The 23,386-nt window shown below is 39.3% G+C and overlaps 1 long non-coding RNA gene across 3 annotated transcripts in view; it reads left to right on the top strand.

The window, feature by feature from the left end:
- LOC135971257 (uncharacterized) overlaps nt 1-23,386 on the top strand; it is a 366,163-nt gene that overhangs the window by 16,626 nt on the left and 326,151 nt on the right. The window contains exon 2 of one of the 3 annotated variants that reach the window (XR_010587335.1): nt 3,101-3,133. The exons of the other annotated variants lie outside the window; for them this stretch is intronic. This is a non-coding gene — a long non-coding RNA (uncharacterized lncRNA). The remainder of the gene's footprint in view (nt 1-3,100; nt 3,134-23,386) is intronic. 3 annotated transcript variants of the gene reach the window in all.

The raw sequence follows: 23,386 nt of genomic DNA, 5'->3' as shown, positions 1-23,386 counted from the left end.
GAACCATGTCCATCCTCTCCATAGTCTGGATTAAATATGGAGACATTCTACTAAAGAATAACTAGAATCGCAGAAATGCACTACTAGCAAAGGCCTAAAGAATAGCCAACAAGTGTTTTCAAATGCTGTTTCCACAAGGCTCCAACCTTGGAGGCACTTTAAGTATTCTGCAAATGTTTTGTTTGAACTTCCTTAAAAAATGTGGTCAATTCTTTATTTTAGTACTAGTCCTTATTTTGGTTTTCTTTTCCAATCTCTCTCTTAGAATTCAATTTTCACTAAACTTTACCAACACTAATAATAAATTAGCCTCATCTCTTTGTCATGAAATCTCTGAAGTAATGATTCCCAAACTGCTATGGAAAAAGCAAGCATTCTTGATGCCAAAATGAATTTTTGAAAAGGTGCTTTCTTCTTGTGTACCTTAGTAAAATAATTTTTTGGAAGTCCATTCTCTTTGGTGGATCTTGAAGCCTGGGAAGACCCATTCTGGAGTGAGAGAATGCTCTCACAGAATAGGAGTTGTGTAAGTTAGGGTTTTTGTTGTTGTTGTTGTTGTGTGTGTGTGTGCAGTAAAAGTCTGAAGCTTTAACTCCATAGAGGCTGGTGGAAGGAATGTTCCTCATCTTGTAAAGATGATTTCCAAGGAAGAGTTTTAAAAGAAATGATTTGGGCCAGGAACTGTGGCTTACACCTCTAATCCCAGCAATTTGGGAGGCTTGAGGCCAGGAGTTTGAGGTTCAGTGAGCTATAATTGCACCACTGCACTCCAGCCTGGGTGACAGGGCAAGACCCTGTCTCTTAAAAAAAAAACGTGAGGATAAAGTTGCCAAGTTTAGTATATTAAAATATGGGATGCTTAATTAAATTTGAATTTCAGACAAATAAATGCTTTTTTAAAAGTACATCATATTTGGGACATATACTAAAAACATTTGTCATTTATCTGAAATTCAAATATAGCTGAAACTTGTTGTTTTTCTGAAATTAAAAAATAAGTGGTTTTGTTTTTCATCTGGTGACCCGCTTGAGTAAGCTGCTTTTGTCTGTTATATTCAGAACTCCAGATTTATTAATTTGTAGTCATTCCTCCTATAGCCGTCTTTCCAGTGTGCTGAGGTCCTGCAAGACTCAGAGCCAGGAGAAATGCCTGTGTACTGTGCCACTGACACTTCCTGCACTTAGTGACCTCAAAGAGGTTGACCCCAGGGTGATGAGAAACAAAAGAGGAAAATCAAGTCTTGGGTCCCTGTGAAATCTTTTCTTTCAGGGCTGACCTTGATGTGTCGCAGCCTCCCGGTGGCCTGGTTCAAGTGGTTTCGTGTTGAAATTCTTTTAAGTGATTGTGTTAGTTTCCTTTTGGTAAACCTTATCTCTTCCTTGGAGTGTGTTTTAGTTTGCCTGGATGGAGTTGAGTATTCCATCGGCTCCCTGAGTCCTCACGTCGGACTTGGTTTCTGTGGGATTTCTCTTTGCTTATTTGCTTTAGGAAGAGGCTCGTTGATAAAAGAAGGCAGCCATCTGGGGGCCAGAGAGTCCTCTGGTGCAGCTGCCCACTTGGGACCCTGCCTCCTTCTCAGACTGCAGGGAGTTTACTAATAATCATGGAATGTTTAAGCTGTGAAGCACCTTAATGTGATAAAAGAGCATGGGAAGGGGTCCCCTCGCACCTCCTTCCTTAGTAGTTTCACTTTTTGTCTGTTATACACTGTAGGTTCCCCTGAAAGATATCATTTGATGAAAGGGTTCTACAGCTAGAAATAAGCTACAAAACCAATTCTTAATTATGGCCCTGGCCCTTTACAAGTAAGGAATCTGAAGCCCAGAGAGGTTAAGTGACTTGCCAAAGATAGTACAGCAGATTAGCGGCAAAAAGTGGGAAAATAAAAGCCCAGTTCCTTCAGCTTCCACATGGTGATTTTTATTCAGGACTATGAAAGATAATGTACCAAGTCCTTAACATCATTACATGAGGAATTTACTAGTCGGATTACGCACATTCCAAGACTCAGGCAAGAACTCCTTGGCTCTCCAGTTCACACGCCCTTTATGCGTGATCAAGGAGGCTTGGAGATTGTTTTGATTGCTGCTGGGGGAGAAGCGGGGAATAGGAATGTGTTAAGGCATAAAATGTAAATACCGGGGAGAGGCTAGACAACCATTCTATTCCACACTTATAGAATAAGTAAAAAGATATGAGTTTGTTGCCTGAGAAAAATGTTTCATGGAGGAGAGCATAGAACAATCTTGGACTCTACAATTGGAACACTTACGTGAGTTGTCTTTAGGGTGGAAATGGATTCCAAGAGCACGGGAATGCGACTATGGCATATGTGCTTCTCAGTTTTTCTTTAGCTAATCCTTTTTATGGTATTTCTTCACCTCTGGGTGTGAGACAAATTTGGAATTCTCTTTTCTCTTTCCAGATTCTTTGCTGAAATGTGAGGCTAGGTACTTCACTTTCTTTCTTGTGTCATGTGCTTGTATTATTTGTAAACCTTTCCCTGAGGGATTCTCCATAGTTCTTTATTATATTGTTCCTCAAACACTTCAGGCAACAATAGAGAATCATAAATGCCAGGAACTATAGCCCCAAATATCCCTTATGCTTTCCTGTATGTAGAAAAATGTGCCATGTCACAAGGGGATAGAATAATGAGATGTTTAAGGACTGGGGGTTTGGATTCAAACAGACCTGGATTTAAGTCTCAGCATTGACTTTTCTTAACATGTGACTTTTAGTAAGTTATTTTTATCTTTGTGAGCTCAGTTTCTTCAAATACGAAAGAGGTGGATTGGGGGCTGGTATAATAGCCCATTCTTCATGGGATTGCTGTGAGACTTAAATGAGAAATGTGTATGAATTGTGATATGGCTTGGCTCTGTCCTGACCCAAATCTCATCTTGAATTCCCACGTCTTATGGGAGGGACCCACTGGGAGGTAATCATGGGGGCAAGTCTTTCCCATGCTGTTCTTATGATAGCAAATAAGTCTCACCAGACTTGACAGTATTATAAGGGGAATTTCCCCACCCAATCTCTCTCTTTGCCTGCCATCATCCACGTAAGATGTGACTTGCTTCTCCTTGCCTTTTGCAGTGATTGTTGAGGCCCTCCCAGCCACGTGGAACTGTAAGTCATTAAACTTCTTTCTTTTGTAAATTGCCCAGTCTTGGGTATGTCCTTATCAACATTGTGAAAATGGGCTAATACAGGAAATTGGTACCAGTAGAGTGGGGCACTGCTGGAAAGATACCTGAAAACGTGGAAGTGACTTTGGAACTGGGTAACAGGCAGACGTTGGAACAGTTTGGAGAGCTCAGAAGAAGATAGGAAAATGTGGGAAAGTTTGGAACTTCTTAGAGACTTGTTGGATGACTTTGACCAAAAGCCTGATAGTAATATCGACAATAAGGTCCAGGCTGAGGTGGTCTCAGAGGTGGCATTTTGCCCTTGCCCTAGAGATTTGTGGAACTTTGAACTTGAGAGAGATGATTTAAGATGTCTGGTGGTAGAAATTTCTAAGCAGCAAAGCATTCAAGAGGTGACTTAGCTGCTGTTAAAGGCATTCAGCTTTATAAAGGAAGCAGAGCATAAATGTTTGGAAAGCTTGCAGCCTGACAATATGATAGAAAAGAAAAAATGCTTTTTCTGGGGAGAAATTCAAGCAGCTGCAGAAATTTGCATAAGTAAGGAGGAGCCAGATGTTAATCCCTAAGACAATGGAGAAAATATCTCCAGGGCATGTCAGAGGTCTTCACAGCAGCCCGTCCCATCACAGGTCCGGAGGCCTAGGAGAAAATGGTTTAGTGGGCTGGGCCCAGGGTTCCTGTGCTGTGTGCAGCATAGAGACTTGGTGCCCTGTGTGCCAACTGCTCCAGCCATGACTGAAAGAGGCCAACGTAGAGCTTGAGCTGTCACTTCAGAGTGTGCAAGCCCCAAGCCTTGGCAACTTCCATGTGGTATTGAGCCTATGGGTGCACAGAAGTCAAGAATTGAGGTTTGGGAACTTCTGCGTAGATTTCAGAGGATGTATGGAAACTCCTGGATGTCCAGGCAGAAGTTTGCTGCAAGGGTGGGGCTCTCATGGAGAATCTCTGCTAGGGCAGTGCAGAAGGGAAATGTGGGATCGGAGCCCCTACACAGAGTCCCTACTGAGGCACTGCCTAGTGGAGCTGTGAGAAGAGGGCCACCATCCTCCAGACCCCGGAATGGTAGATCCACTGACAGCTTGCACCATGTACCTGGAAAAGTTGCAGACACTCAACACCAGCCTGTGAAAACAGCTGGGAGGGAGGCTGTACCCTGCAAAGCCACATGGGTGGAGCTGCGCAAGAGCATGGGAACCTACCCCTTGCTTCAGTGTGACCTGGATGTGAGACATGGAATCAAAGGAGATTATTTTGGAGCATTAGGGTTTGACAGCCCCGCTGGAATTTGGACTTGCATGTGGCCTGTAGCCCTTTTGTTTTGGCCAATTTCTTTCATTTGGAATGACTGTATTTACCCAATGCCTGTAGTCCATTGTATCTAGGAAGTAACTAACTTGCTTTTGATTTTACAGGCTCATAGGTGGAAGGGACTTGCCTTGTCTCAGATGAGATGTTGGACTGACTGTGGACTTTTGAGTTAATGCTGAAATGAGTTAAGATTTTTTTTTGAGACAGAATCTTGCTCTGTCACCTGCGCTGGAATGCAGTGGCACAATCTCAGCTCACTGCATCCTCTGCCTTCTGGGTCCAAGCAATTCTCCTGCCTCAGCCTCCTGGGTAGCTGGGATTATAGGCATGTGCCACCATGCCTGGCTAATTTTTGTATTTTAAGTAGAGATGGTGTTTCACCATGTTGATCAGACTGGTCTCAAGCTCCTGACCTCAGGTGATCTGCCTGCCTTGGCCTCCCAAAGTGTTGGGATTACAGGCCTGAGCCACCAAGCCTGGCATGCTGAAATGAGTTGAGACTTTGGAGGACTGTTGGGAAGGCATGATTGGTTTTGAAATGTAAGGACATGGGCTTTGGAGGGGCCAGGGCAGAATGATGTTGTTTGGCTGTGTCCCCAACCAAATATCATCTTGAATTCCCAAATGTTGTGGGAGGGACCCAGTGGGAGGTAATTGAATCATGGGGGCAAGTCTTTCCTGTGCTGTTCTCATGATAGTGAATACGTCTCATGAGATCTGATGGTATTATAACGGGGAGTTTCCCTGACCAATCTCTCTCTTTGCCTGCCGCCATCCACATAAGATGTGACTTGCTCCTCCTTGCCTCCTGCCATGATTGTGAGGTCTCCCCAGCCATGTGGAACTGTAGGTCATTAAACCTTTTTCTTTTGTAAATTGCCCAGTCTTGGGTATGTCTTTATTAGCAGCATGAAAATGGACTAATATAAAGTGTTTTACGTAGTGCCTGGCAAGTGGTAAGCACTCAGTTGCTGCCAGTTGTGTTATTATTATTGACATCTTTATTATTTTTTTTTCCATAAACTTAATTTAGAACTCTTATACCATGATCTGGGGTTTGGGTCATTCTTTCTTTCATTAAAGAAAATCTCTCTCCTAATCAAAATCTATTTATCTTATTTTAAATTGTTTTCCATTATAATTGCTTAAGTTCTAATTCCATTTGCACCTCATTGTTGAAATCTTCTTTCACCATTCTATATCATTGATTTCTTTCTTCTTTAATCTCTCAATTTACACATTCCCTGTTCTAAATGATCAAGAGCAGCTTCTAACATTTTTCACATATTCTCCTTGTATTATTTTCCTTATGAATGCTGTTATTGAAAACATATTTTTAAAGCTGATTTTTTTATTATGGAAATCTTAAACATACATAAAAATCATCATAAAGAATAATGTATTTGTCTCCATGTATCTATTGCCCAACTTCAACAATTATCAACTTTTTGTCAATTTTGTTTCTTTTAAATTCTCTGCTCCCCTTTTATTTTGGCCACACTATTTTAAAAGCAAATCCCCAGACGTCCTGCAATTTTATATGTTAATAGTTCAGTATGTATGTCCAATTGATAAGGATTTTTTTTCTTCTAACTGCAATGCCATCATCATGTCTAACAAGATTAGCAATAATTCCTTTTTATCGTTCAACACCCAATCAATATTCACATTTCTCTTATTGCCTCAAAAATATGTATATATATTTTTAGAGATGGGGCCTCACTCTGTCACCCAGGCTGGAATATGGTGGCATGATCACAGCTCACTGTAACCTCAAACTCCTAGGCTCAAGCAATCCTCCTGTCTTAGCCTCCCAAGAAGCTGAGACTGCAGGCATGAGCCACTGGGCAGGGCCCCTCAAAAATATTTTTTAACAGTTTGTTTGAATCTGGATTCAAACAAAGCCTACACATTTCATTTGGTTGCTATATCTCGTAAATCTCTTTTAATTAATTACAGTTTCTCTTTCCTAATTTTTTAAAAGAGTTTTCTAAAAACTCAAAATTTAGACAGAAAAACAACTCAGACTGCATTTATTATAAAGAAGTCACTTTCTTATGTATTAAATGAGACGTCTATAACTCTCAGTCATGAGATAACTAAAATTAACTTGCCAATTTATCATCAGTTCAGCATAAAGTGAAGAAATTTGATATTTTAGTTAACGTATGCATCTTTATTTCAAGGCTTATTTCCATTTGTCCTTTTAAAATAAAAATAGTTTGGGAAGTTTTCTCCTAAAATGTAAAGTTGGGGCCAACTGACATTTATTATAGCAAGACAGTTTTTACTTTTAAATACCTAATATTAAGTATTTTTCTCAGGAGGAAGAGTCCTTTTACGTCTGCACTCCATTTCCCCAACCCTACCAGTTATCACTGATGCAGTCTGGTGATGCTTTCCTGTTCTCCAGGTCTCAGTCTTTGTCTTTGACCTATTCATTGGCTATTTTCAGCCCCAGTGACTTTGCCTTCCCCATGAGTCTGGACAACAGAGGGGATGAGGAAAGCATTTCACTTTTCTTGGGTTTGGAAGGAGGGAAGAACATGAGATCAGTGGAGAAGGAATCATTGAAATAGTCTAGACCAAAACCCTGAGAGAGACAGGAGCCTATAGATCTAAGTTAAGAAGGCTGATTTAGAGAGACATTTAGCTTTGGTGGCTGTGGAAATTATGTTTTATTCAGACTCAAAGTAGAAAGCATGTCCAATCCTAGGTCTAAGGTTTGTTATATTATTATAAAAATCATCTTTAATTTTATGGATAGAGCCATCACCAGAGATTAAAAGGGCAGTTTTGGCTGGGCATGATGGCTCATGCCTGTAATCCTAGCCCTATGGGAAGCTGAGGCAAGAAGATTGCCTGAGCTCAGGAGTTTGAGATCACCCTGGGCAACATAAGGAAACCCCGTCCCTACAAAAATGTTTTCAAAAAATTAGCCAGGTGTGGTGGTGTACACATGTGGTCCCAGTTACTCGGGAGGCTGAGGTGGGAGGATCACTTGAATCTGGGAGGTCAAGGTTGTAGTGAGCCATGATTGTGCCACTGCACTCTGGCCTGGGGGTCAGGGTGAGATCCTTTCTTTTATTTTCATTTTTTTGAGCTGGAGTATTGCTCTTGTTGCCCAGGCTGGAGTGCAATGGTGTGATCTCAGCTCACTGCAACCTCCACTTCCTAGGTTCAAGCAATTTTACTGCCTCAGCCTCCCAAGTAGCTGGGATTACAGGCACCCGCCACCACACCCAGTTAATTTTTGCTATTTTTAGTAGAGACGAGTTTCATCATGTTGACCAGGCTGAGATCCTTTCTTTTAAAAAGATATAAATAACAACAACAGCAACAATAATAATTTTTATTATAATAATTGGTGTAAACTAGGAAAGAACATGGCCAGTTTGATTCCTAGATAGTGACTCCTCTGTTACTTTAGTAATTTGATTTTTAATATATCAAATTATTTAAAATTCTTTAGAGGGGCTCACCATGCAAAGAAATATTCTTTTTTTTTCCAAAGTAAATTATAACCTTTTAATTACCTGTTTTGTAAGTTTTGGCTTTTATATTTTGACATTTCTTGAAATGAGTTCTAGCTAGATATTTGAGAAAATGAAAATAGAATCACTGATGTTACTTGGTCTACAAAGAGAAAATAACATTTCTGTTATATTCATTCTACTATTATACGTGTAAGAGATGCCACATACTCTAATTCTGATGACATCCAAAGGTTCAGTGGATGTATTCTTGAATGTTCTCTGGACATATGTAAACATGTTGAATACAAAACAACTTTCATTTTTCCTAATAATGGAAAATTAAGCATGCAATTAAATATATGACAGTCATGGATGACTTTGTAAAGGGATTTTAAACTGAATTATACAGCTAATAAAAAATACAACGAAAGAGTATTTACAGCTACTATGAAAAAATTACAAAGAAAACAATAAAATCATCTTTAGGGCTTTCTTATTAAAATTAGTTCTTGCTGTGTAAACATAAACTTTATCCTTAATTTAGGTTTTGTTATATTTTTAGCAAATTATGTTTTAAATTAATTGGTGGTATCAGAAGTATCATTAAAATATGTTAAAAAGATATTATTGACTGAGCAATCTGCAGTCTCAGTGTTGCCAGGAGATGTAGTTAGCTTAACTGAAATATAAGATATTTTTGCCTTTAGTTGTTTATAGTCTTCTTAGGTAAACAAGAGAAAACACATAAAATTATGAAAAAAGAGTGAGTCGCGATTAAGTGACATACTGTGTCTTACAATCACTACTTGGATAAATAATTGATTGGTATGAGCTGAAGTAGTTTGTCTTGTGGTTCCTGATAGAGTTTATAAAATCAAATTACTATTCCAGTATCTTCTTGGACCTAGCCATTTGGTTAAAGGTCAAATTCCTCCTGCCACATATCAGAAATTCCATCTGTAATTTTTATTTGAACATTTCCCTGCCTTTTCCAATAATGTAATCCCACCCTAACCACCCACCAGAGAAAACAACACAGGATTCTTTTGTGTGCTGATGGCATTTTGTGAACAAAAGAACATGACACATGTGATTCAACTGAGTATCTGGATGTCTGCATGATGCTGTAATGTAGTCCTTTGGACAAGAATTACATGCATCTATCTTGGGAGTCACTGTACCAGGGCTGGTGTGAAGAAGCCTTGGACTTTAAAACCAGCCCATAGGCAGAATTCTGTTTTTGAAGGGAAAAAATAACCCAAGAATGGTGTGTGTGTGTGTGTGTGCGCACACGTGTGTAGTGGCAACAATGGCAAATTTCACAGATAAGGCAACGGCAACAGTTCTCAATTATTTCCTAAAAATATTGAGTGAGGGAGGAGCTCTGTCTTTCAGCTTTCAAATTATGTAAGAGGGATGAACTGCTGAAACTAGCATCCTGTACCAAGTAAGTCAGATACTATATACAAACTTAAGTGCTTCTATTCACCAGGCTAGGTCAGGCTGTAGTAACAAGCCATATCAAAATCTGAATGTCTTGAAACAACAAAGGAGTATTCCTTGATCCCTCTCATGTTCACGGTGGCCCAGCAGAAGATTTTGTTGCACTACACTATTGTCCCTACCTGGGACTTAGGTTGACAAAGCAGCCACCATCTGGAACATTACCAGTCAAAGTGGCAGAAGGGAAAACAAAACAAAAAAACCTCTCTAGGGTCTTGTATCTGCATTAGTCTTTAACTTGAATGTAATACAAATTAGTGGGGAGGGTTCCCAGATGGCCAAATAGGAACAGCTCTAGTTTACAGCTCACAGCGTGAGCAACACAGAAGACAGGTGATTTCTGCATTTCCAACTTAGGTACCTGGTTCATCTCACTGGGGCTTGTTGAACGGTGGGTGCAGCCCACAGAGCATGAGCTGAAGCAGGGTAGGGCATCACCTCACCCAGGAAGTGCAAGGGGTCAGGGAATTCCCTTTCCTAGCCAAGGGAAGCCGTGACAGATGGTACCTGGAAAATTGGGACACTCCCACCCTAATACTGCACTTTTCCAATGGTCTTAGCAAATGGCACAGCAGGACATTATATCCTGCACCTGGCTCAGAGGGTTCCATGCCCACGGAACCTTGCTCACTGCTAGCACAACAGTCTGAGGTCAAACTGCAAGGTGGCAGTGAGGCTGGGGGAGGGGCGTCCACCATTGCTGAGGCTTGGGTAGGTAAACAAAGCAGCCAGGAAGTTCAAACTGGGTGGAGTCCACTGCAGCTCAAGGAGGCCTGACTGGCTCTGTAGACTCCACCTCTGGGGGCAGGGTATAGCTGAACAAAAGGCAGCAGAAACTTCTGCAGACTTAACATCCCTTTGAAGAGAGTAGTGGTTCTCCCAGCATGAAGCTTGAGATCTGAGAATGAACAGACTGTCTCTTCAAGTGGGTCCCTGACCCCCAAGTAGCCTAACTGGGAGACCCTTCCCAGTAGGGGCCGACTGACAGCTCGTACAACCAGATGCCCCTCTGAGGTGAAGCTTCAAGAGGATCAGGCAGCAACATTTGCTGTTCTGCAATACATTATTTGCTCTTCTGCAGCCTCCGCTGGTGATACCCTAGCAAACAGGGACTGGAGTCGACCTCAAGCAAACTCCAACAGACCTGCAGTTGAGGGTGGAAAACTAACAGACATAAAGGACATCCACGCCAAAACCCCATCTCTAGGTCACCATCACCAAAGACCAAAGGTAGATAAAACCACAAAGATGGGGAAAAAACAGAGCAGAAAAGCTGAAAATTCCAAAAATCAGAGCACCTCTTCTCCTCCAAAGGAATGCAGCTCCTTGCCAGCAGTGGAACAAAGCTGGTTGGAGAATGACTTTGATGAGTTGACAGAAGTAGGCCTCAGAAGATCAGTAATAACAAACTTCTCCGAGCTAAAGGAGGATGTTCAAACCCATCGCAAAGAACGTAAAAACCTTGAAAAGATGAGATGAATGACTAACTAGAATAAACAGCATAGAGAAGACCTTAAATGACCTGACAGAGCTGAAAACCATGGCATGAGAACTATGTGACACATGCACAAGCTTCAGTAGCTGATTTGACCAAGTGGAAGAAAGGGTATCAGTGACTGAAGATCAAATGAATGAAATGAAGTGAGAAGAGAAGTTTAGAGAAAAAAGAGTAAAAAGACAAACAAAGCCTCCAAGAAATATGGGACTATGTGAAAAGACCAAATCTAAGTCTGATTGGTGTACCTGAAAGTGACAGGGAGAATGGAACCAAGTTGGAAAACACTTATCCAGGAGAACTTCCCCAACCTAGCAAGGCAGGCCAACATTCAAATTCAGGAAATACAGAGAACGCCACAAAGATATTCCTTGAGAAGAGCAACTTGAAGACACATAATTGTCAGATTCTCCAAAGTTGAAATGAAGGAAAAGACGTTAAGGGAAGCCAGAGAGAAAGGTCAGTTTGCCTACAAAGGGAAGCCCATCAGACTAAGTGGATCTCTCAGCAGAAACTCTACAAGCCAGAAGAGAGTGGGGGACAATATTCAACATTCTTAAAGAAAAGAATTTTCAACCCAGAATTTCATATCCAGCCAAACTAAGCTTCATAAGTGAAGGAGAAATGAAATCCTTTACAGACAAGCAAATGCTGAGAGATTTTGTCACCACCAGGCCTGCCTTATTGCCTTACAAGAGTTCCTGAAGGAAGCACTAAACATAGAAAGGAACACCCAATACCAGCCACTGCAAAAACATGCCAAATTATAAAGACCATTGATGCTTGGAAGAAACTGCATCAACTAATGAGAAAAATAACTAGTTAACATCATAATGACAGGATCAAACTCATACATAACAATATGTAAATGGGCTAAATGTTCCAATTAAAAGACACAGACTGGCAAATTGGATAAAAAGTCAAGACCCATCAGTGTACTGTGTTCAGGAGACCCATCTAACGTGCAGAGACACACATAGGCTCAAAATAAAGGGATGGAGGAAGATCTACCAAGCAAATGGAAAAAAAACAAAACAAAAAACAAAAAAAAAAAAACGGGTTGCAATCCTAATCTCTGATGAAACAGACTTTAAACCAACAAAGATCAAAAGAGACAAAGCAGGCCATTACATAATGGTAAAGGGATCACTTCAACAAGAAGAGCTCACTATCCTAAATATATATGCACCCAATACAGGAGGACCCAGATTCATAAAGCAAGTCCTTACAGACCTAGCGAGAGACTTAGCCTCCCATAGAATAATAATGGGAGACTTTAACACCCCACTGTCAACATTAGACAGATCAATGAGACAGAAAGTTAACAAGGATATCCAGGACTTGAACTCAGCTCTGCACCAAGCAGACCTAATGGACATCTACAGAACTCTCCACACCAAATCAACAGAATATACATTCTTCTCAGCACCACATCGCACTTATTCCAAAATTGGCCATGTAGTTGGAAGTAAAGCACTGCTCAGCAAATGTAAAAGAACAGAAACTATAAGAGACTCTCTCTCAGACCACAGTGCAATCAAATTAGAACTCAGGATTAAGAAACTCATTCAAAACCGCACAACTACATGGAAACTGAACAACCTGCTCCTGAATGACTACTAGGTACATAACAAAATGAAGGCAGAAATAAAGATGTTCTTTGAAACCAATGAGAACAAAGACACAACATACCAGAATCTCCAGGACACATTTAAAGCAGTGTGTAGAGGGAAATTTATAGTACTAAATTCCCACAAGAGAAAGCAGGAAAGATCTAAAATCGACACCCTAGCATCACAGTTAAAATAACTAAAGAAGCAAGAGCAAACATACTCAAAAGCTAGCAGAAGGCAAGAAATAACTAAGATCAGAGCAGAACTGAAGGAGATAGAGACACACAAAAAAAACCCTTCAAAAAATCAGTGAATCCAGGAGCTGGTTTTTTGAAAAGATCAACAAAATTGAGAGACCACTAGCAAGACTAATAAAGAAAAGAGAGAAAAATCAAATAGACACAATAAAATGTGATAAAGGGGTTATCACCACCAATCCCACAGAAATACAAACTACCATCAGAGAATACTATAAACACCTCTAGACCAATAACAGGCTCTGAAATTGAGGCAATAATTAGTAGCCTACCAACCAAAAAAAGTCCAGGACCAGGTGGATTCACAGCCAAATTGTACTAGAGGTACAAAGAGGAGCTGGTACCATTCCTTCTGAAACTATTCCAATCAATAGAAAAAGAGGGAATCCTCCCTAACTCGTTTTAAAAGGCCAGCATCATCCTGATACCAAAGCCTGGCAGAGACACAATAAAAAAGAAAATTTTAGATCAATATCCTTGATGAACATTGATGCAAAAATCCTCAATAAAATACTGGCAAACCTAATCCAGCAGCACATCAAAAAGCTTATCTACCATGATTAAGTTGGCTTCATCTCTGGATGCAAGGCTGGTTCAACATATGCAGATCAATAAAAGTAATCCATCATATAAACAGAACCAATCACAAAAACCACATGATTATCTCAATAGATGCAGAAAAGGCCTTCGATAGAATTCGACACCCCTTTATGCTAAAAACTCTCAATAAATTCGGTATTAATGGAACATATCTCAAAATAATAAGAGCTATTTATGACAAACCCACAGCCAATATCATACTGAATGGGCAAAAACTGGAAGCATTCCCTTTGAACACTGGCCCATGACAGGGATGCCTTCTCTCACCACTCCTATTCAACATAGTATTGGAAGTTCTAGCCAGGGCAATCAGGCAGGAGAAAGAAATAAAAAGGTATTCAATTAGGAAAAGAGGAAGTCAAATTGTCCTTGTTTGCAGAGGACATGATTTTATATTTAGAAAACCCCATCATCTCAGCCCAAAGTCTCCTTAAGCTGATAAGCAATACAAAATCAATGTGCAAAAATCACAAGCATTCTTATACACCAATAACAGACAAACAGAGAGCCAAATCATGAGTGAACTCCCATTCACAATAGCTTCAAAGAGAATAAAATACCTAGGAATCCAACTTGCAAGGGATGTGAAGGACCTCTCCAAGGAGAACTACAAACCACTGCTCAAAAAAATAAAAGAGGACACAAACAGATGGAAGAACATTCCATGCTCATGGATAGGAAGAATCAATATCGTGAAAACGGTCATAGTGCCCAAGGCAATTTACAGATTCAGTGCCATCCCCATCAAGTTACCAATGACTTTCTTCACAGAATTGGAAAAAACTACTTTAAAGTTCACATGAAACCAAAAAAGAGTCTGCATTGCCAAGACAATCCTAAGCCAGAAGAATAAAGCTGGAGGCATCATGCTACCTGACTTCAAACTATACTGCAAGGCTACCATAACCAAAACAGTATGGTACTGGTACCAAAACAGAGATATAGACCAATGGAACAGAACAGAGTCCTCAGAATGAATACCACACATCTACAACCATCTGATCTTTGACAAACCTGACAAAAACAAGAAATGGGGAAAGGATTCCCTATTTAATAAATGGTGCTGGGAAAACTGGCTAGCCATATGTAGAAAGCTGAAACTGGATCTCTTCCTTACACCTTACACAAAAATTAATTCAAGATGTATTAAAGACTTAAATGTTAGACCTAAAACCATAAAAACCCTAGAAGAAAACCTAGGCAATTCCATTCAGGACATAGGCATGTTCAAGGTCTTCATGACTAAAACACCAAAAGCAATGGCAACAAAAGCCAAAATAGACCAATGGGATATAATTAAACTTAGAAGCTTCTGCACAACAAAAGAAACTACCATCAGAGTGAACAGGCAACCTACAGAATGGGAGAAAATTTTTGCAATGTACCCATCTGACAAAGGGCTAATATCTGAAATCTGCAAAGAACTTAAACAAATTTACAAGAAAAAATCAAACAACCCCATCAAAAAGTGGCCAAAGGATATGAACAGACACTTCTCTAAAGAAGACATCTATGCAGCCAACAGACACATGAAAAAATGCTCATCATCACTGGCCATCAGAGAAATGCAAATCAAAACCACATTGAGATACCATCTCATGCCAGTTAGAATGGCGATCATTAAAAAGTCAGGAAACGACAGGTGCTGGAGAGGATGTGGAGAAATAGGAACACTTTTACACTGTTGGTGGGACTGTAAACTAGTTCAACCACTGTGGAAGACAGTGTGGCGATTCCTCAAGGATCTAGAACCAGAAATCCCATTTGACCCAGCCATCCCATTACTGGGTATATACCCAAAGGATTATAAATCATGCTATAAAGACACATGCACACATATGTTTGTTGCAGCACTATTCACAATAGCAAAGACTTGGAACCAACCCAAATGTCCATCAATGATAGACTGGATTAGGAAAATGTGGCACATATACACTATGGAATACTATGCAGCCATAAAAAAGGATGAGTTCATGTCCTTAGTAGGGACATGGATGAAGTTGGAAGCCATCATTCTGAGCAAACTATCGCAAGGACAGAAACCAAACACCGCATGTTCTCACTCATAGGTGGGAACTGAACAATGAGATCACTTGGACACAGGGTGGGGAACATCACACACTGGAGCCTGTCATGTGGTGGGGCGAGTGGGGAGGGATAACATTAGGAAAAATACCTAATGTAAATGACGAGTTAATGGGTGCAGCACACCAACGTGGCATATGTATACATATGTAACAAACCTGCACTTTGTGCACATGTACCCTAGAACTTAAAGTATACTAAAAAGAAAAAAAAAGGAAAAAAGAAAATAACACAAGTCAATCTTTTTACATTTTTAACGTATGTTTGTTTTAATCAAATACATTTTAACTTTAATAAAGCATTAAAAATGAGAATAAAAATTATAAAAACCTATCAGTGATATTTTATAATTTATTTTAGTTTTCGTTTTAGGTTCTCGGGGTACACATGCAGGTTTGTTACATGCATAAATTGCGTTTTGCTGGGATTTGGTGTATGAATGCTTCTGTCACCCAGGTAGTGAGCATAGAACTGGATAGTTTTTTAACCCTTTTAACCCTTACCCACCTCCCCAACTCCCACCCGGTATTCTTCAGTGTCTGTGGTTCCCATCTTTGTGTCCATGTGCACTCAATGTTTAGCTCTCACTTACAAGTAAGAATATGTGGCATTTGGATTTCTGTTTCTATGTTAATTTGCTTAGGATGATGGCCTCTAGCTGCCTCCACGTTGCCTCAAATGACATGATTTTGTTGTTTTTGATGGTTGGGTAGTATTCCATGGTATATATATGCCATATTTTTATGATCCAGTCCGCCATCGATGGGGATCTAAACGGATTTCATGTCTTTGGTGTTGTGAATAGCACTGCAATGAACATACGAGTGTGTGTGTCTTTTAGGTAGAATGATTTATTTTCCTTTGAGTGTATACTCAGTAATGAGATTGCTGGGTTGAATGGTAATTCTGTTTTAAGTTCTTTGAGAAATATCCAAATGGCTTTAAACAATGACTGAACTAATTTACATTTCCACCAACAGTATGTAAGCATTCCCTTTTCTCCATAACCTTGCCAACAACTGTGGGTTTTTTTTTTGACTTTTTAATAATAGCCATTCTGACTGGTTTGAGATAGTATCTTATTAAGGTTGTAATTTGCATTTCTCTAATGATTAGTGACGTTAATGGTTTTTTCACGTATTTGTTGGCCACATGCATTTCTTCTTTTGAGAAGTATCCCTTCATGTTCTTTGCCCATTTTTTAATGGAATTGTTTATTGCTTGTTGAATTATGTAAGTTCTTAAAGATTCTGGGTATTAGACTTTTGTCAGATGCATAGTTTGCAAGTATTTTCTCCCATTTTGTAGTTTGTTCATTCCGTTGATAGTTTATTTCGCTGTGCAGAAGCTCTTTAGTTTAATTTGGTCCCACTTGTCAGTTTTTGTTTTTGTTGCAATTGCTATTGAGGCATAAATTCTTTGTCAAGGCTAATGTCCTGAATAGTATTTCCTAGGTTTTCTTCTAGGATTTTTTTCCAATGTTAGGTTTTACGTGTAAGTCTTTAATCCATCTTGAGTTAAGTTTTGTGTATCGTGAAAGGTAAGGGGTCCAGTTTCAATCCTCTGCATATGGCTAACTAGTTATCCCAGCACTATTTATTGAATGGAGAGTACTTTCCCCATTGCTTGTTAGTTCAACTTTGTCGAAGATCAGATGGTTGCAGGTGTGCAGGTTTATTTCTGGGTTCTCGATCCTGTTCCATTGGTGTATATATCTGCTTTTTTGTACCAGTACTGTGCTGTTTTGGTTACTGTAGCCTTATAGTGTAGTGTGAAGTTTGGCAGTGTGATGCTTCTGGCTTTGTTCTTTTACTTAGGATACTTTTGCTATTCCAGCTCTTTTTTTGGTTCCATGAATTTTAGCATAGATTTTTCTAATTCTTTGAAAAATGATGTTGGTAGTTTTGTAGGAATAACATTGAATCTGTAAACTGTTTTGGGCAGTATGGCTATTTTAACAATATTGATTCTTTGTATCCCTGAGCATGGAATGTTTTTCCATTTGTTTGTGTCATCTCATTTCTTTCAGCAGTGTTTTGTAATTCTCATTATAGAGCTCTTTCACCTTCCTGTTTAGCTGTATTCCTAGTTATTTTATTCTACTTGTGGTTACTGTGAATGGGAATGGGGTCATGGGAGCTCCTGCAGTTAAGATCCCAGAGGTCCATGATGAGAGTGGGCTCCTTCACAGTTACTTCACTCACTCTTTCCTTAGGAGCCGTTAGACAAGTCAGTCTTGACAGTTTAGGATTTATTCAGTTTTCATAAGGTAAAACTCCACTGAGGTAAATACAAAGCCTTACATTTGAGATCTCTAATTCACATACCTGGGATGAGCATGTGTACGAAAAAGTCCGAGGGCTCAATATGAGCAGGTCAAATGTGTTACGTGATGACAAAAAAGGAAGTTAATTGATTTCAGGTTACAATAATAACATCGAAAGCAAAAGAGATAATGGTCTCTAACAGTTCTACTACACTCCCTAACATTCTAGATTCTAGAAGGATCTAGATTCTAGAACGACCTACTCAGATTTGATGTTATATGTGAAGATAGAGATTCATAAGTTAAAAATGCGTCTAGATGCAAATGAACAGGAGGTCGAAGGGTCAGGAAAACTCTAATGTGAGGAATGGTTGAAGAAACAGCTATTTCACTTAAGAGAAGATAGGCTGGGCACAGTGGCTCACGCCTGTAATCCCAGCACTTTGGGAGGCCGAGGCAGGTGGACGAGGTCAGGAGTTTGAGACCAACCTCACCAACATGGTGAAACCCTGTCTCTACTAAAACTGCAAAAATTAGCCAGGTGTGTTGGTGCACGCTTGTAACCCACTACTCAGGAGGCTAAGGCAGGAGAATCACCTGAACCCAGGAGGCGGAGGTTGCAGTGAGCCGAGATTGTGCCACTGCACTGCAGGCTGGGCGACAGAGCAAGACTCCATTTCAAAAAAAAAAAAGAAGATAGAGTTGGGATATCTTGGCTGCCTCTAATATATGGAGATGGAAATTCACTCATACCTATGTATATAGATGGTAGGATGGGACCCATGCATGAAAGTTAAAGGAAGGAGACTTCAACTCAGTATAGAGAACTTAGTCGTAATTAGAACTGTCTAACAGTAGCATGGACTATAGGGTGAGAGGTCTGTCTCTGTGAGAGTTTCTAATTGAACAACCTTTGTTACACGATGTGATTCCACTGTTGTCTCTGATAGACTTTTATCCTTATTTAGTTAGCTACATTTTTGTTCTGTGCAGTTAGGAGGCTATTTTAATCTTATTTGGGATTTCTGAAACTGTCAAAGTTCTTTAAAAACTTTTTGATAAATAAAATAATGAAATTTTGAAACTCTCTTTTAGGAATTATTAAATCACATATGTTGGAGTCAGACTGACTTGTGTTCACATGCTAGCTCATCCCTTACAAGCTTTCTCACTTTAGCAGTTTAGTTACTTAATCTCTGAGCCTAACTGCTGCTGCTACTACTACTACTACTACTACTACTACTGTAGTAGTGGTATTGCTGAGAGGGTTAAATCAAATGAGCTAATGCACATAAAGAGCTTTTATGGTGCTTGGCACAGAGTAGGCACCCAGAACATGAGGCTACCACTGTTATTAATCCTTTCCTTGACCTTTGTTTTGCTAAAGCTAACATGATGCTTAGTAAAGGCTTTTAGATCTTAGTCCGAGCTTCTTTTCACTATTGTCCTTGAGTTACTTAGGTTTCAGGTTTAAGTCAAGAATATCACGAATTTTAATGACTCTTCTATTCATTTACTTTCTTTACACTCAAATGCTCTAGAATCAGGCTTTTTTGATAACCTCTGCAGCTGCAATCACTCATTATTCAAATAGTAAAACGCATGGTACTGCAGCATGCAACTGTCTCACTTGTCTTTGAACCAGTCTCTCTGGCTCCATGCACACTTTAGATTTTGGGGCCATAGGCCAACTCATGTGTATATGATCTTCCTTAAGTTTCTCCTCACAGTCAAAGGCTTTTTAGTTTTTCTTTGGCAATTATCTAGAGTGTGAGACTTAGATAGTATTGTTAACTTGACCTTTCCATTAAACCAGAGGCAATTCAAAGAAATCTCATCTAAATCTCTTTTGGGGAAAATAAACTTTAGAAACAATAACATTTGCAAGCATTTAAATTTTTTATTTTTTATTGCCTCATTTTTTCCTTGGAGTCGACCAAAATAATTGGTATCTCAAAATCTGTTGGAGGCAGCAGACTTTTAAAATTTCATATTAGATGAGAATGTGAATAATCACGTTGTATGTATGTCCTGTTTTGCAATACTTTACTGAAAAATCACTAAAAAGGATGTTTTTGCCTGTGGATGGGATGCTTGCATCTAGCTCTTTCTCACCTATTCTGCTTAGATGCCAACTTGTCTTTATTTCTTGTTGAGTGTCCAACCTGTTGGCTTTATTCCTAAGGTTTGCAAGGAATTAATTCTCTACCTCTCCATAGGGACCAGTGAAACCTAACTATGTTGTGATATGGAGAAGCATGAAGCCTTTGGAATTTATGAATCATAGCACTAAAATCTGGAACTAGTCATGTAGCCCTTTGCCTGGAAGCATATTATTGAGCATTCAATTCATGGTTATAGCTTTTCCCTAGTGCCAGTTTGTAAGTTAGTTTAAAAACTGTTGTAATTCTGTGAAGAAAGTCAATGGTAGCTTGATGGGGATAAGATTAAACCTATAGATTACTTTGGGCAGTATGGCCATTTTCACGATATTGATTCTTCCTATCTATGAGCATGGAATGTTTTTCCATTTGTTTGTGTCCTCTTTTATTTCCTTGAGCAGTGGTTTGTAGTTCTCCTTAAAGACGTCCTTCGCATCCCTTGTAAGTTGGATTCCTAGGTATTTTGTTCTCTTTGTAGCAATTGTGAATGGGAGTTCAATCATGATTTAGCTCTGTTTGTCTATTATTGGTGCATAGGAATGCTTGTGATTTTTGCACATTGATTTTGTATCCTGAAACTTTGCTGAAGTTGCTTATCAGCTTAAGGAGATTTTGGGCTGAGATGATGGGGTTTTCTAAATATACAATTATGCCATCTGCAAATAGAAACAATTTGACTTCCTCTCTTCCTATTTGAATACCCTTTATTTCTTTTTCTTGCCTGATTGCCCTGGCCAGAACTTCCAATACTATGTTGAATAGGAGTGGTGGGAGAGGGCATCCTTGTCTTGTGCCAGTTTTCAAAGGGAATGCTTCCAGTTTTTGCCCATTCAGTATGATATTGGCTGTGGGTTTGTCATAAATAGCTCTTATTATTTTGAGATATGTTCCATTAATACCGAATTTATTGAGAGTTTTTAGCACGAAGGGGTGTCGAATTCTATCGAAGGCCTTTTCTGCATCTATTGAGATAATCATGTGGTTTTTGTGATTGGTTCTGTTTATGTGATGGATTATGTTTTTTGATTTGCATATGTTGAACCAGCCTTGCATCCCAGGGATGAAGCTGACTTGATCGTGGTGGATAAGCTTTTGATGTGCTGCTGGATTCGGTTTGCCAGTATTTTACTGAGGATTTTCACATGGATGTTCATCAGGGATATTGGCCTGAAATTTTCCTTTTTTGTTGTGTCTCTGCCAGGTTTTGGTATCAGGATGATACTGGCCTCATAAAATGAGTTAAGGAAGACTCCCTCTTTTTCTATTGTTTGGAATAGTTTCAGAAGGAATGGTACCAGCTCCTCGTTGTACCTCTGGTAGAATTAGGCTATGAATCCATCTGGTCCTGGGCTTTTTTTAGTTGGTAGGCTATTAACTATGCCTTAATTTTAGAACTTGTTATTGGTCTATTCAGGGATTCAACTTCCTCCTGGTTTAGTCTCGGGAGGGTGTATGTGTCCAGGAATTTATCCGTTTCTTCTAGATTTCCTAGTTTATTTGCATAGAGGTGTTTATAGTATTCTCTGATGGTAGTTTGTATTTCTGTGAGATCAGTGGTAATATCCCCTTTATCATTTTTTATTGTGTCTATTTGATTCTTCTCTCTTTTTTTCTTTGTTAGTCTGGCTAGCTGTCTATTTATATTGTTAATCTTTTAAAAAAACTAGCTCCTGGATTCATTTATTTTTTTGAAGGGTTAGTTCAACCGTTGTGGAAGACAGCATGGCAATTCCTCAAGGATCTAGAACCAGAAATACCATTTGACCCAGCAATCCCATTACTGGGTATATACCCAAAGGGTTATAAATCATTCTACTATAAAGACATATGCGCATGTATGTTTGTTGCAGCAATATTCAAAGTACCAAAGACTTGGAACTAACGCAAGTGCCCATCAATGGTAGACTGGATAAAGAAAATGTGGCACTTACAGTATGGAATACTATGCAGCCATAAGAAAGGATAAGTTCATGTCCTTTGTAGGGACATGGATGAAGTTGGAAACCACCATTCTCAGCAAACTAACACAGGAACAGAAAATCAAACACCAAATGCTCTCACTCACAAGTGGGAGTTGAACAATGAGAACACATGGACACAGGGAGGGGAAGAACACACACTGGGGCCTGTCGGGGGTTGGGGGATTAGGGGAGGGATAGCATTAGGAGAAATACCTAATGTAGATGATGAGTTGATGGGTGCAGCAAACCACCATGGCGCATGTATACCTATGTAACAAACCTGCACATTGTGTCCATGTACGTTCTGTCCCAGAACTTTAAGTATAATATTAGTAAAAAGCAATAAAAATAATTAAATAAAAATTTAAAAAAAACTGTTCATGCAGTCATTCTATGAGGAGAGTTATGCTGGCAAACACTTCAGTGTTACAGACATTTATTACCAAACTAAGCAAAACATTCCCATAAATGTTCATGGTTTTTTCTTTAAAACAGTCCCCAAAGGGCTTATTGCACATGGCCTCCTCACTTACGCATTCATCAACACTCCCTTGACTAATTGGTGTTAAAGTGATGATTGGGGCATGTTTTCAGTTTTTTAAAGGAGGAATTCACAGTTTTTTGCAGATGGATTTCTGTAAGCTAATCTTAACTTTTCTTAACAAACTTTAGATTACTGGGCTAGTATTCATAACTGGATTACCCTAATTTTGATAATGGGGGAAAGTTTAAAATACTTGAATTGCTCACTATGTACAGGCACTCTCATATGCAAAAATGAGTTACCAGAGAGAGAAATTCAGGTAAATTAGTATTAGTAACTTTCATATGAAAGTTATTGGGAAGGCATTAGGCCTCTAGTTCTTCATTTATAAAACAGGACTGCTAACATAATATCTCATAAATCTGTTGTGAAATTCCAAGGAGATTGTGCATAGCAGCTAACCCAGTGCCTATGGCATTGTGAGTGAGGATTTGATCTTTGCAAGCCTGTGACATAGGAGGTAGATTGTTATCTGCACTTTACAGATGAGAACACTGAAGCCCCAGAGGATTAACAGGGACTTGCTCATGAGAGTGAGATTTTAGTCTGAGATTCCTAACTTACAGTTCAGTGCTTTTTCACTATGAGAAGGTCCAGGGGCAATGAATCAGGTAGATTGCTCGACCTTAATCCTGTTTTTATAAGTACTTTTTCTTTGACTCTTAGTATTAACAGTACCTTAGTAGGACCTTTCACTTGGGGGTAGTATATTGCCCCAAAGAAAAATCTGTTACTTTCCTGCCCCAGAGATATAACTTAGTTGTTGTTTTTTTTGTTTTGTTTTTCGTTGTTTTATTTATTTTTTATTTTTTATTTTATTTTATTTTTTTGGTATTTATTATTATTATTATTATTATTATACTTTAAGTTCTAGGGTACATGTGCATAACGTGCAGGTTTGTTACATATGTATACTTGTGCCATGTTGCTGTGCTGCACCCATCAACTCGTCAGCACCCAACA

This window comes from Macaca fascicularis, chromosome 6, assembly GCF_037993035.2.
Source record: "Macaca fascicularis isolate 582-1 chromosome 6, T2T-MFA8v1.1".
Lineage (NCBI taxonomy): Eukaryota > Metazoa > Chordata > Mammalia > Primates > Cercopithecidae > Macaca > Macaca fascicularis.
This window is presented reverse-complemented; position numbering and strand designations above follow the sequence as displayed.